This window comes from Myotis lucifugus, unplaced genomic scaffold, assembly GCF_000147115.1.
Source record: "Myotis lucifugus unplaced genomic scaffold, Myoluc2.0 scaffold_2159, whole genome shotgun sequence".
Taxonomy (NCBI): domain Eukaryota; kingdom Metazoa; phylum Chordata; class Mammalia; order Chiroptera; family Vespertilionidae; genus Myotis; species Myotis lucifugus.
In genome coordinates, this window is record NW_005873207.1 from 6,788 (window position 1) to 18,698 (window position 11,911).

Consider the following 11,911-nt stretch of genomic DNA (forward strand, 5'->3'; position numbering starts at 1 on the left):
TGTGTTAAGAGCTTCAGCAGATGTTAGATCTTCCCTAGTGGAAAGTCCATAATGATTGGTTTCTTAAAGGCTGTGAGAAGGGAGCAGAAGGGTGGGCGGGGCTCAGTGCTCCCCTTTGAGGCTCAGCATCCTCCCCAGTGGCTCTCCAACCCCTGAGCCACGGACCATAGCCCTGCAGATCCCCACAGCGTTAATGCTGCTCCGACATAATTTTCCTCGTGAAACGCGACGAAGCATAACTAAACAATGCGAGTAACAGCTTCGGGCCCGTAATGAGGCTGTAAATACAGGACAGAGATAATTTATGGAGCTTTTTCCTGGTAAAGAACTGTCCTTTTCAGACCTTTTCACTTTCTCTGTGCTTTTCTCATTAATACTAGCCATTGGCTTCCTTTGCTGACTCGTTTTCACAAGGAAACAGAGCATTTATCATTTTGTGAGCATTTATCATTTGATCACCGCATGGGAGAAGCAAAGGAGAGAGCTGTGTGAAGTGCAGATGCTGGGCGGACAGCTGGGCCCACTCACTGTCCAGGTGACCCACACACCCATACATGTTCCAGCAGTAACATTACACGCGATCGCCCTTCACGGTCGGTGTCAAGATGAAATCTGTCAGTGCCAGGGTCACCAGTCCTGGGCTGAACCCACGAGCCATGTTATACCTTCTCACCAATCTCCTCCTTGAGCAGATGGGTGAGGGGAGGCTGGGGCTGCTGGAAGGAGCTCACAGGCAGGGCGGTGCGCAGTCTAGACAGAGCTGGAGTCCTGGCTCTGCTCAGGTACTTGGAGCCAGAAGCACATCCTCACTTCAGGCTCAGACATGCACACGTGACTGCTCCCTTCTTGGTGGCGGCGAGCGCTCCGCATAGCAGGACGCCGGCAGGAAGCAGTCTGTTTGATGAGAACCAAATGGCTCTGGGATATGCTGGGGACAGATGTCTCTCCCTCCGTCCGACACGGATGCCACCATGCGGAGCCGTCTGGAGTTGAAGGGACCTTCGGGGGTTTCCCAGGGATGTTTGCAAACACACGGTTGCCGACCAGCCCCCTGGGTGCTTTCCCTGTGCCCGTGCGCGGGGCGTGTGTGTTGTGTGCGGAGAAGTGAGTCAAGGAGAACACAGATGGCTGTTTTCAGTGGCCTCCTGACACTGTGTTTGTTGGCACCAGGCAGTGGGAAGAGGTGTGTTCATTCTCCGGAGGTTTTAGGGAAGAGATTTTTTGAGATCTGCTAAATGGAATGCTAGGCCGTCTGTGTGTCGGCGCATATGTTTGTGTGTCTTGCTTTGTTGTTCGTGGAGCCTGCAGACTGGATTGTCAGGAAGCAGAGGATCAAAACAGGCGACTGGGCAGAAATCTGAACTCGGGGCCCGTGGAAGGTTTGCAGATGTCAGTTCTCTAGGGCGTCAATGACAAGGGGTGGCCCCAAGGGGCGGCCGATGAGCAGGGGAGAGCAGAGAACGGGGCGGACTGCAGCTGCTCCCGGGGAATTCCCATTTCTCAGCTGGGAAAGTCGACGTTGCTAACCGCCGTTCCAGGAGAGTGGGCGGAACGCAGCAGCTGTCTGAGTATTCGCAGTTGCCCCAGGTTGGCCCCCTCATCATCGGGTATAAATTTGTGGGTGCCAGAAATTTTGGAAGACGCTGCTGCAGTGGGCTGTTTGCCTCTGCCCAGTGGGGGAGGGCTGGGGACTTTTTTTTTTTGTCATTCTTGGAGAGAAGGTGTAGTTATTTTAAGTAAGTGATGTGCTGCAGTGAACATGGGCAACTCTTTTTCATTTTTCAGCTTAATGAAAAAAAGGGAAGGGAGGAGGAGAAACCCCCGCTAGCCTACTTCGTGCTAATGCTTGTCTTTTTGGATTCTGAATGTGTCCCCAGACACTGAGATGGGATAAATATTTCAGCCACTAGAAAGTCCTGCTGTCGGGGTGAAAAGATTTCTCACCTCTTTTAAAGCAGGCAGGGTGGTAATTTACTCGCACAGATCCAGACACCTCATGTGCCTTATTTTTAACTATACGTGTACAGATCCCACTCACCTTCGGGAGGGATGAGGGATGAGGCTAGAACGTTCCAAGGAGGAGTCTGGGGTTGGGGGTGAGTCAGTAACTGTGCTTGGTTTTCTTCTTGGAGCGGCCACACATATTCTTTGAAGATCCACCGAGCACTAGATGTGAAGGATGTTTAGCTGGATGAGGCGGTGGCCCATGCCTTCCTGGGTGTGCCATTCCGTGGGGAGATGGTACAGACACATCAGTCAGCGCAGGCTGAGATAAAGGAAAACGGGGGACAGTACCGGACTGGAAAGTGGGGACCAGCTTTCCATTGGGTCAGCACAATCTCAGAATGAGTGACATAAGGCTGTTGTCGAAAGACTGAGCGACATTAGTCAAATGTATTAGTTTGCCAGGGCTGCCATAACAAAGTACCCCGGAGTGGATGGTTTACCATTCAGGGGTGGGGAACATCCAGCCCCGAGGGCTGTGTAAGGCCCACAAAATCATTTGGTCTGGCCCTGCCAAGGCATTAGGGGTCAGTTCATTAAATGTTTGACCAAATATAGCAGGCTCATTTTCAAGTAGATAATTTTGTATGGCCTGCGAATGATGTTATCAATATCCACATGGCACTTGGCAGAAAAAAGGTTCCCCACCCCTGGTTTACATGCTAGAAATGTAGCTTCTCCCCATCCTGGAAGGCAGAAGTCTGAGATCAAAGTGGGCAGAGTTGGGTTCCCTGGAGGCCTGTGTCCTCGGCTTGCAGCTGGCCGTCTTCTCCCTGCGTCCTCACATGGTCATTCCCCAGGGCCTTCTGTGTCTTAATCTCCTCTTTGTAGAAAGACGCCGGTCAGATTGGGTGAGGGCCCGCCCTCACGGCCTCATTTTACCTTAACCACCTCTTTAAAGGCCGTGTCTCTGAATTGAGTCACATTCCGAGGGACGGGGGGTCAGGGCTTCAACATATGGATTTGGGGAGGAAGCAATTCAGCCCCGAACACCAGGGAAAGCAGGAGGGGGGGGAGGGGGGGGAGAACCGAGGTCCGAGAGCAGCATGGGCGGAGGCCTCCCTGCAGGAAGGACATTTGTGTTCCAGGAAGTGGTTGGGAATGAGGTTCAGAGGGAGGCCGGGCTGGATCCCACGGGGGCCTTGTCAACCGTGGCAGGAGCTCCAGATGTATTGTGAGGGCACCGAGAAGCCATCAGCAGCAGGTTAAAATCTCCCTCTGCTGCGAAGAGAAGGGACTGGGGCCCTGAGAGTGAACGCTGGGAGGTGGGTGTAAGCTGGGATTCCTCAGCCCGGGCCTCATTGGCATTCTGGGCTGGCGATTCTTTGCTGCGAGGGGCTGCCCGTGCATTGTAGATGGGCGGCAGCGATCCTGGACTCAACCCACTAGACGCCAGAACCCCAGAGTCTCCAGATTCTGCCCTCTGTCCCCTGGGGGGCAAAATTGTCCTGTGTTGGGGACTACTGGCAGCTTGGATTGGCTGGTACCATCTGGGTGAGGCACACTGGGTGGGTTTGAGGAAGATTTTTGAGGACAGAATCAATGGGATTTAACTTCTCATTGTCTTGGTTTCTCCTGATGCTTTTGATTTTGACGATATTGTCATTTCCCTAAAGTGCAAGGATCTGTGCCCCCTGCATGCATAATAGAGGTACTCAGAAGCCCTCAAAGCATGGTTCTCTATGTTGTCAGTCGCCAGGCCCTGGGGATCCCTGGTCAGCCTGCAGAGCTATGAGCCCTTGCTGGAGGGCCACCTGTGCAGGAGCCCTGAGCCCTGTGGCTGCAGGGACACCTGGGCATGAGCCCAGAGCCCTGTGGCTGGCAGGGCCAACAGTGTATGAGCCCTCAGCTCTGTGATTGCAGGGCCACCTGTGCATGAGCCCTGTGGCTGCAGGGCCACCTGTGCATGAATCCTGAGCCCAGAGCCCTGTAGCTGCAGGGCCACCTGTGCATGAGCCCTGTGGCTGCAGGGCCACCTGTGCATGAGCCCTGAGCTCTGTGACTACAGGGCCACCTGTGCATGAGCCCTGAGCCCTGTGGCTGGCAGGGCCACCTGTGTTTGACAGATGTGGTATTTACGTCCCTGCATCACACCCTTTCATTTGTCAAGTCCGTGTGCTGCCAGCCTGTTGACTCTCAGAGCAAGCACTTTGGAATCTAATCTGGCCAATTTTCTGCCTCCGGAAACTTGTTTATCAGAACAAGATTTCACCATTGCAGCGACTTCTCAGGCAGCTCGCCTCGGAGGAGCTAGTGTTGCAAAAGCAAGTGGAGGTATTTCTAACAAAACAGCATGACAGTTACAGTCAGAGCCCTGAAGAATTCCCTACCTGCTGGCGGGGCTTGAGCAGTGGTTGGGAAACAGCCGGAACGTGTGGGGTTTTCTGGGTTGTATCTTCCATGTCTGGCCGGGACCCAGCACCTGGCTGTCCTTCTAGGCTCCTCTCCTGTGGGTCCCCCTCCGCCACCTGGAGCCCTTGCCTGGAGACAGGAAACTGGTTTCACATTCTTCCCGGGGTGGGGGGGGGGGTGGTTTTCAAGGAATCCTGTCTCGAGAGGGATCCGATAGTGAGTGTGGGCTCAGTGGACAGAGCGCCGTGATGAGCGATGTCTGACTTGCTGGTGGAAGAGGGGCCAGAGTGGCACAATCTGTTTGCAGTTCCCACAATCACTGCTCGTTTTTTGCTCCATTCCCTTCAGAGCTCTCTGCACTGTGTCTTTGCTGTCTGTCTCTCGGCCTGAGGGGCCCTTAGCTTCCATCTCTGCATCTATCAGCAGCCACTGCAATGCCGCCTCTCTCCTCCAACCTTTCTTAGAGCCTGGGATTTTGACTTTATCTTAAGAACAGTGGGGAACCATTCAGTGGCTTTTTAAAGTAAGGAAGGGTCATGATTGACTTGCTCTTTAGAAAGGTCCCTCTGGCCACAGAGAGGAGCCGGGGGGTGGCAGGGAGGCCGAGTTGCAGGAGATTGTGGCAGTAACTCCGGTGAGAGATGGGGCGTCCTGGGCCGGAGTCATGGCTGTGGCCAGGGAGACCAGCGTGCGGGACTTGGTGCTTGGCCGTCATAGGGGATGACGGAGCGAGGAGGGGATGTGGAGGGTTGTTAGGGTTCGGGTGTGGGTAGTCGGGGCAGAGGGAGGCCCCTCGCTGCAGCTGCTCTTCTGGAATTCTCCAGTGAGCTCTGAACGCTCCTGTTTAGTGGAGAGACATACCTGTCCGTTTTTAATTCACCCGCACGGGGCAGCGGTCTGTGGAAGTACCCACGGTCCCGGGGCTGATGTGGCTCTGCTCACCGGTGGCTGCGTCATTCCAATGGGTTGTTGCCCACTTGTTCCGGTTGTCAGACGTGTTTAGTATCAGCCCAGTAGGACCATAGTCACCCAGAAGAATAAGAGCTCGTTTCTGCTTGGAGAAGTCAGGGGACACTCAGAGGGAGAGCAGCACACGTTGTGTGCTGACAGGTGCGTAGGGGGGTGCTAGGGGACCCCTCAGGTCGAAAGGCTCTCCAAGTAAAGATAATAGCGCTTGTCAAGAATAGCGACATGAAAGATGTGATGTCACGGGTCTGGAATGCGATGCTTCTCTTTGGCAAAGCGTGTGAAAGAGGCCCATGGGCCCTCCGTTACCCTCAGGCAGGTGTGGGCACCCCTCAGAGTCCTTGGCAATAAGTTCGCTAGTATCCCCACGTGCCCTTCCAGCCCTAGGCTTCATCTCTCTGCACCTTTAGGCCCTAGCACAAGTGTCTGGTCAGACATGTTCAATAAATGCTCGTTGATGACTCAGGAGGGAGCCCTGGGTCTTCTTTTCCCCTTTCCCCCTAAGACTGTGCTACTTCTAGATGGCTCCTTCTCTCTCAGCCATGGATCACGCTGGCTCAGGCCCATCAGATGGGTTCCATTCTAGTTCGCTTGAAAAAAATCACCCCTCCCGAGTCCATTGGTGGATGAGTGCAGCACCCCACACTCCCCACCCCCCATGCCCTGCTTGCTTTCTAGCTTAAGGGGGAGCGCTTTGGGGTGAGGGCCGTGGCACTCTGTGACTCTGTTCAGTGGAGTTGCACCTAAACCTCGGGGCTTGGCTCTAAACCTCCAGGAACGCGTGGCCAGCAGTTCAGTGACCTTGGGGGTTAGAGGCCTTCGTGTAATTTTCAGTTTGGCTTTTTCTCCTCGTTGACCTCAGGCAGGTCGATTTTGTGGGCTGGGGCCCCCATGTTCTAAAGTGAAAGTATCTGCCAATATCCCTGTTGACTTGGCCCAAGTTCAAGGATTCTGCGATTGTAGAGTCCCAGAGTCTGAGACCTGGCAGTGTGATGGGCTGCCCGACTGCTTCGACAAGAGCGACTGCAGGGGCCGGCAGTTCCTGCTGTTGGAGGCTTTGGGGGTCCAGTGCTCACTCCTGTCCGGGAACCTGCAGCTTTGGTCACTGCTGGTGGCCAGGAAAGAATGTGTGTATTTCACAGCCAGCCTTTCTGATGGGAAAAGAAGATAAGTCAGTGAGCACCTAACATGCGTCAGACACCTGCCCCCCCCCCCACTTCTCAGTTTTTCCCCATTTAGTCCTCTCAGAATCCCCAGGGGTGGGGCAGGGGACTTTATCCGTCCATTTCACGGATGAGGAAACTGAGACCCAGAGAGGTCTTACCTATCCAGCCCACACCAGACAGGAGCCCCCTTCGGTTGGGGTGGGCTCAGGTCCTTGCCGCCTTTGCCATGCCGTCTGATGGCCCTGTCCCCTCTCTCCGACAGAGAGCCAGCTGCTCCCCGGGAACAACTTCACCAACGAGTGCAACATTCCGGGCAACTTCATGTGCAGCAACGGGCGGTGCATCCCAGGCGCCTGGCAGTGCGACGGGCTGCCCGACTGCTTCGACAAGAGCGACGAGAAGGAGTGTCGTGAGTGCCCGGCCCTGTGGGGACGGGGTGGGGGGATCCTGGGGTAGAGGGAGGAGGTCCCGATCTGGTGAGGTCCCATAGGCCTCTTTGCTGCCCGGGGTGGGTGGGCCTGGGCCTCTGGCCAGCAGTCCCATCCTCTCCACCTGTAGCCCTGTCTCAGTGCAGAACCAGGGGCCTTGGTGGCGACGGAGCCACAGCGCTGGGAGAGCTCTCCTAACCCCCATCTTAGGGGACTGTCGTGGCCTTTGCTTTACACACAAGGAATCTGAGACCTACAGGTTATGGAGCCTTGGGATCCACCCACCAGCAAGCAGCGGACCTGGATTTGAACCCAGGCTGCCTGACCCGAGGCCCAGGCTGATAACCTCTCGCACGTCTTGTAAATTGTGGAGTGTCCTTGACAATTAAGTAAGAGGCAATGCGCCAAGTGTCCAGCACGGAGCTGGTACTGACTAGATAGTCATTTGCCCTTTCCTCGACCGAGAAGATGTGGGAATCATCCTTCAACTGGGCACCACCAGGACCTAGGGTATCTGACCCTCCCCATGTAGTGCCCCTGAAATAGGCATGAGATTCAGGTTAGTGGGGGGGGGCACATCTATGAGAAAGGAGACACCTGGGATGTGCGTGGAGGGGCACCAAGTGTCTGGGGATCACACTCCCTGCCCCGGAGCGTGTATTCTTCTTCCTCCGCACAGTGTGGCACTGCCAGGTGAGCGGGGTCAGGGCACCCTGCCAGGTGGGAAGCACCCCCCCTGGAGTGCCGGCCTCCAGGTTGTCCAGGGGGTGGCTGCCTGGCGTCCACACCACTGGACAGTGGTTCTTGGCTCTTTCCTGGGCTTCGGGCAGCGGGCCTCTGCCAGGCGGACTGTGTGTGGCAACGAGGCTGCTGTCTCTCTGGAAGCCAGCTGAGGAAATGGCCGAGGAGCGGCTGATCAGGGGACTTCGAACATCGCTGGTACCGGGGTTTGAGGCCGAGGCCATTGACCCACGGGAAGGAGCACTGGGTATGGAGTCCACCTCTGGAGCCAGTCAGCAACCACCCCTCACCTTCTGCCTCTAGGTGGTGCCACATATAATGTCTTCTTTTAAACCTGGTGCCACAGGGCAAGCTGCCCGCTCCGAGTTGCCCCTCGCCCGGATGAGGGTCCAGTATTCTGGCTGCCGGCCCCTGCTCTGCAGTCCTTTTGGGGGCTGGATCGGCAGTATGTTTTTTTGTGGGGAGGATTTCATTTTGTTTGTTGCGTATGGTTTTTCCTGAATAGACCACTGTACGTACTGCATTTTTATTTTTGCAGTTTTTATACAAGTATTGTCTCTCTCAGCCTTCTCTAGTTTCTAGCGTGGCTTCGACATTGCTAGAAATGTAACGTTCGTCATTTGAGTTCACATGACATAGCATGTATGAACGCCACGATCTGTCCAGCTCGGAGCATTATTAAGGCTGCATGGATGTGGGGACTGGCCACTTTAGGGCGTGGTGTGTATTTGAACCTCCAGGACATGCAGACTGTCCCTGGCTGAGGGGAAGTTCGGCACAGGATGAGTTTGTGGAAGAATGCAGGGCTGGGGATTGAGATCTGTTTTATTCGCAGCTTTGTCAGTAGCGCTCTGTGATACCAGCGTCCGCTGTGACATTCTCTGTCCTCCGTCAGCCCAGGGCCGTGATTGCAGGATCCATGCGCAGACTGGAAGGGGCGGTGGAAAGAGATGATAGAAAAAAAATGATGGTGCGGGCAGCTGCCTGGCGCTGTTCGGTTTGGTTTGGAACAGGCTCGTCTTGGCGGTTCTCCATCCTTTTTTCCTCATTTCCTACCCTTAACCCCCAAGTGGAGACTTGATTGACATTTATTTAGTCTTTTGATCAAAACATAATTTTAAAAACCATACACACAAACACATGCGTTTAAAAAAAAGCCCTTTCCTCTGTTGCCCTCCCCCTTTTTTGGGTCTTTAAATAAAAACAGAAGAACACTAGAAAGTTAGTTTAGACAATAGAGGGAAGGAAAAGAAGTCCTTTTAAAAGACAAATGCTTGCATTTTAAATTTCTGACATACTGCCTTACAGTCCGGGAGTCAGTCGACAGTGTGGGCACCGGAGAAAGATAGTGTCCAAATCCCAGCCCCTTCTCCCACCCCTCTCCTCCCTGCTCTGTGGTCTTAGGAAAGTTACCAAAATGTTCTAAATCGTAGCCATTGGGAGGATCAAATGAGAATTCCTGGTGCTTCAGTTCCCTCCTCTCCAAAATGAGAACAAGGCTTCTAAGGGCATTGTTGGGGAGTTTGAATGCATGTTAACCACACGGCGGCATAGCGCCTGGTAGGCAACAACTGTTACTGGTCAGTCCGCACAAACCGTTTTATCCGGTCGTCGTCATGGGAACGCACGATTGAGTAACCATTCTTCTTCTTCACATTGGAGGCCCTTGGCCACATTAGCATAGTTGGCATTCGTAATTGTTGTTTTGTGAGCTTGCCTATTATTCCATCAAGTAGATGCACTGCAAGCTAACCATCCGCTATTGTCAGGGGTTTAAGTCTCTTGCTTTTTTTTACTTCTGCTGATCAAAAGGTTTAGGGCCAACAGGAGGAAGTTTTACATATGCAGAGGACAGAGCCAGGAGGGGCGGAGCTGAGGTCTCCAGGCTACCAACTGGCCCACTTACAATTCGTGCCACTTCCTTCCATGTCTTGCTCAGAAGTTACAAAGCCCTTTCTCTGATCCTTTGGAGCAACTTGGTACTCACAGGGAGGAGCGTGAAGGCGGCCGGTAGTCTCTCCGGGGAGAGGTGATTGCCTCAAGTGCCCAATGAAATAGCTTTGGCCTTTAGAAGATAATACACTCAAACAAGAGTCCTTGCGCTTTTCAAAGGGTGAGAGGAGGGCGCAGAGCAGGATGTCACGGTGGGCTATGAGGCAGTGAGCTCAGCAGAGGAAAGATTGTCATGAGACAGGGAGAAACCTTATCATAAAGGGAATAAAATCATCTATTGGTGAAATTGCGGGAATGGGGAGGTTAAAGACAACAGGGTCACACAGAGTGGGTCCTCTAACAGAGCTCCACCAGCATCTTAGAAGTTGTCATCAGCTGTACTCATCAGGGGTACACATGATGATACGATGATTTTTTCTGTATCGTTTGTAATGCTTAAATAGTCCGTTCCCTTGGGTGTCATGTAGTTTATTTACTCCTTATTTCAGCGTTTGTCTCGTTTTAGTTTTTCACTGTTAGAGACGGTGTTCATGTCCTGAGGGTGGACGTGACTTCTCTAGCTTTGAGAAATTCTCTTAGTCTAGGTTCTCAGAAATGAAATGATGGGGTTGAGGGACAGAGGCTTTTCCTGGCTCTGGATCCCGGACCGCCCACATGCTCTGCTGAGGGCTGGCACCGGCGTGCTCTTCCCTGGCACCGGCTGAGAACTCTGGCTGTCTTTCAGTCTTGGCAGCATTCGTTAATATCTTAAAAAAATATGTTTATGGTTCATTTGATAGTTGAAAACAGTTCTATAGTTTAAGTTTAATTTTTTTTTATTATCTAAAGAAATTGAATGTTTTCCCAATACCTCTGTTTACTAGTTATGTTTCTGACTTTGTGAAATATCTGTTAATGGACTAGAATACATTTCCATCTGGGTTGAGTCACTACATTTTCCGCCTCATGAATCTGAAGAACCTCCCCTTCTTAGAGTTCTGAGAGAAGAGGCTCGTTTTGGGAGAGTTTTGAGTGTATTTCTGTTCTTGGTTAGTGGCATGCCCTGCATAATCGTTTTATCTAAATAACTGTTTTTGGCAGTAAAAGGAATAGAGAAATGTTTTAGAAAAACATGGACACTTCATGAAAACACTGTCGTGATGTGGCCTTACTTGAGCTCCCCTGGGCTGCACGTTACGCGATATTGACTCAGTTGTCACAGGTCCTTACGAGGAGGAAGCTGAGCCCCATGAGCTTGCACAGCTTGCCTGTTGGCCCAGAGCCCGAGTCCCCATAGCCTTCCTCCACCCGAGGCCACAGTGGGGTCCTTCCGTCTTTCTCTGCACGTGGAGCGGTGCCACTCTGCTGACTGAGACCCTACTGTTGTCACCACTAAGCCGCTTTTTTAAATTGTAGAAACCTCGATGATGGTTTCCCATGGAAATGATTTCTAAGATGGCTATTGGTCCTGCGAGTCCCTGAAAGAAGAGACTGCGCTTCATTGCTACCACTTGCTGTCATAATCAAGCAGCGATCCCCACCTCCAGGGCCCACGTGTGACCTGGAATCCAGGCCCTAACGTCCACTTCCAGCTTCCAGTTTCCAGCTTCCTGTCGGATCCTCGCTGCCACCTCTGTGCCCTGACCAAATGGGGGCGAGGAGGTGTGAGATCCGCGGCTCATTCTTCTCTTGGAGAAATAATATTGGTCTGTATCTTTGAGCAGGCACGTGCAGACTTTTAAAGACACAGGCCCTTTATGTTTGTGTGGGGTGGGGGTGGGGGATGGAGGGAGGTAAGAGGAAATGGGGATAAATGCAAGGATTTTGTCCAGTAATAAAGTGTAATACATTTCCAAGTTCAGAGACATTGAAAATAGGTCAAAAATGGAATTTAAATTGTATTTGCTTTTACTCTTCCCAACCGTTTCTTGAGCATGGCTTTTAAGGGCTCTGGTGTGATGCAGAAATCCATGGGCGGGTTTGGACTAATAATCACCGAGAAATATATAAGGTGAAGGGATTAGCCACACGATCAACGTGTGGTGATGGACAGAGGCAAGGGGGTCGGGGGCTGGGTGGACACTTCATGAAAACACTGTCGTGATGTGGCCTTACTTGAGCTCCCCTGGGCTGCACGTTACGCGATATTGACTCAGTTGTCACAAGTCCGTATGAGGAGGAAGCTGAGCCACATGAGCTTGCACAGGGGGATGGGAACATGTGTGATAGTGTCAACAATAAAAATAAGGAAGCGAAGAGGTGGGAGAGTGGGGCGTCCTCTTTCCTTTTCATCATCTTTCTCACCTTCTGCCTCTAGGTGGT

General features: G+C 52.7%; 1 long non-coding RNA gene across 1 annotated transcript; it reads left to right on the plus strand.

The window, feature by feature from the left end:
- The first annotated feature begins 506 nt into the window (after positions 1 to 506).
- Positions 507 to 11,547, plus strand: LOC106695673. The gene is made up of 3 exons (XR_001346714.2): positions 507 to 535; positions 6,751 to 6,897; positions 11,006 to 11,547. It is a non-coding gene; the product is annotated as an uncharacterized LOC106695673 (long non-coding RNA).
- The last annotated feature ends 364 nt before the right edge of the window (positions 11,548 to 11,911 follow it).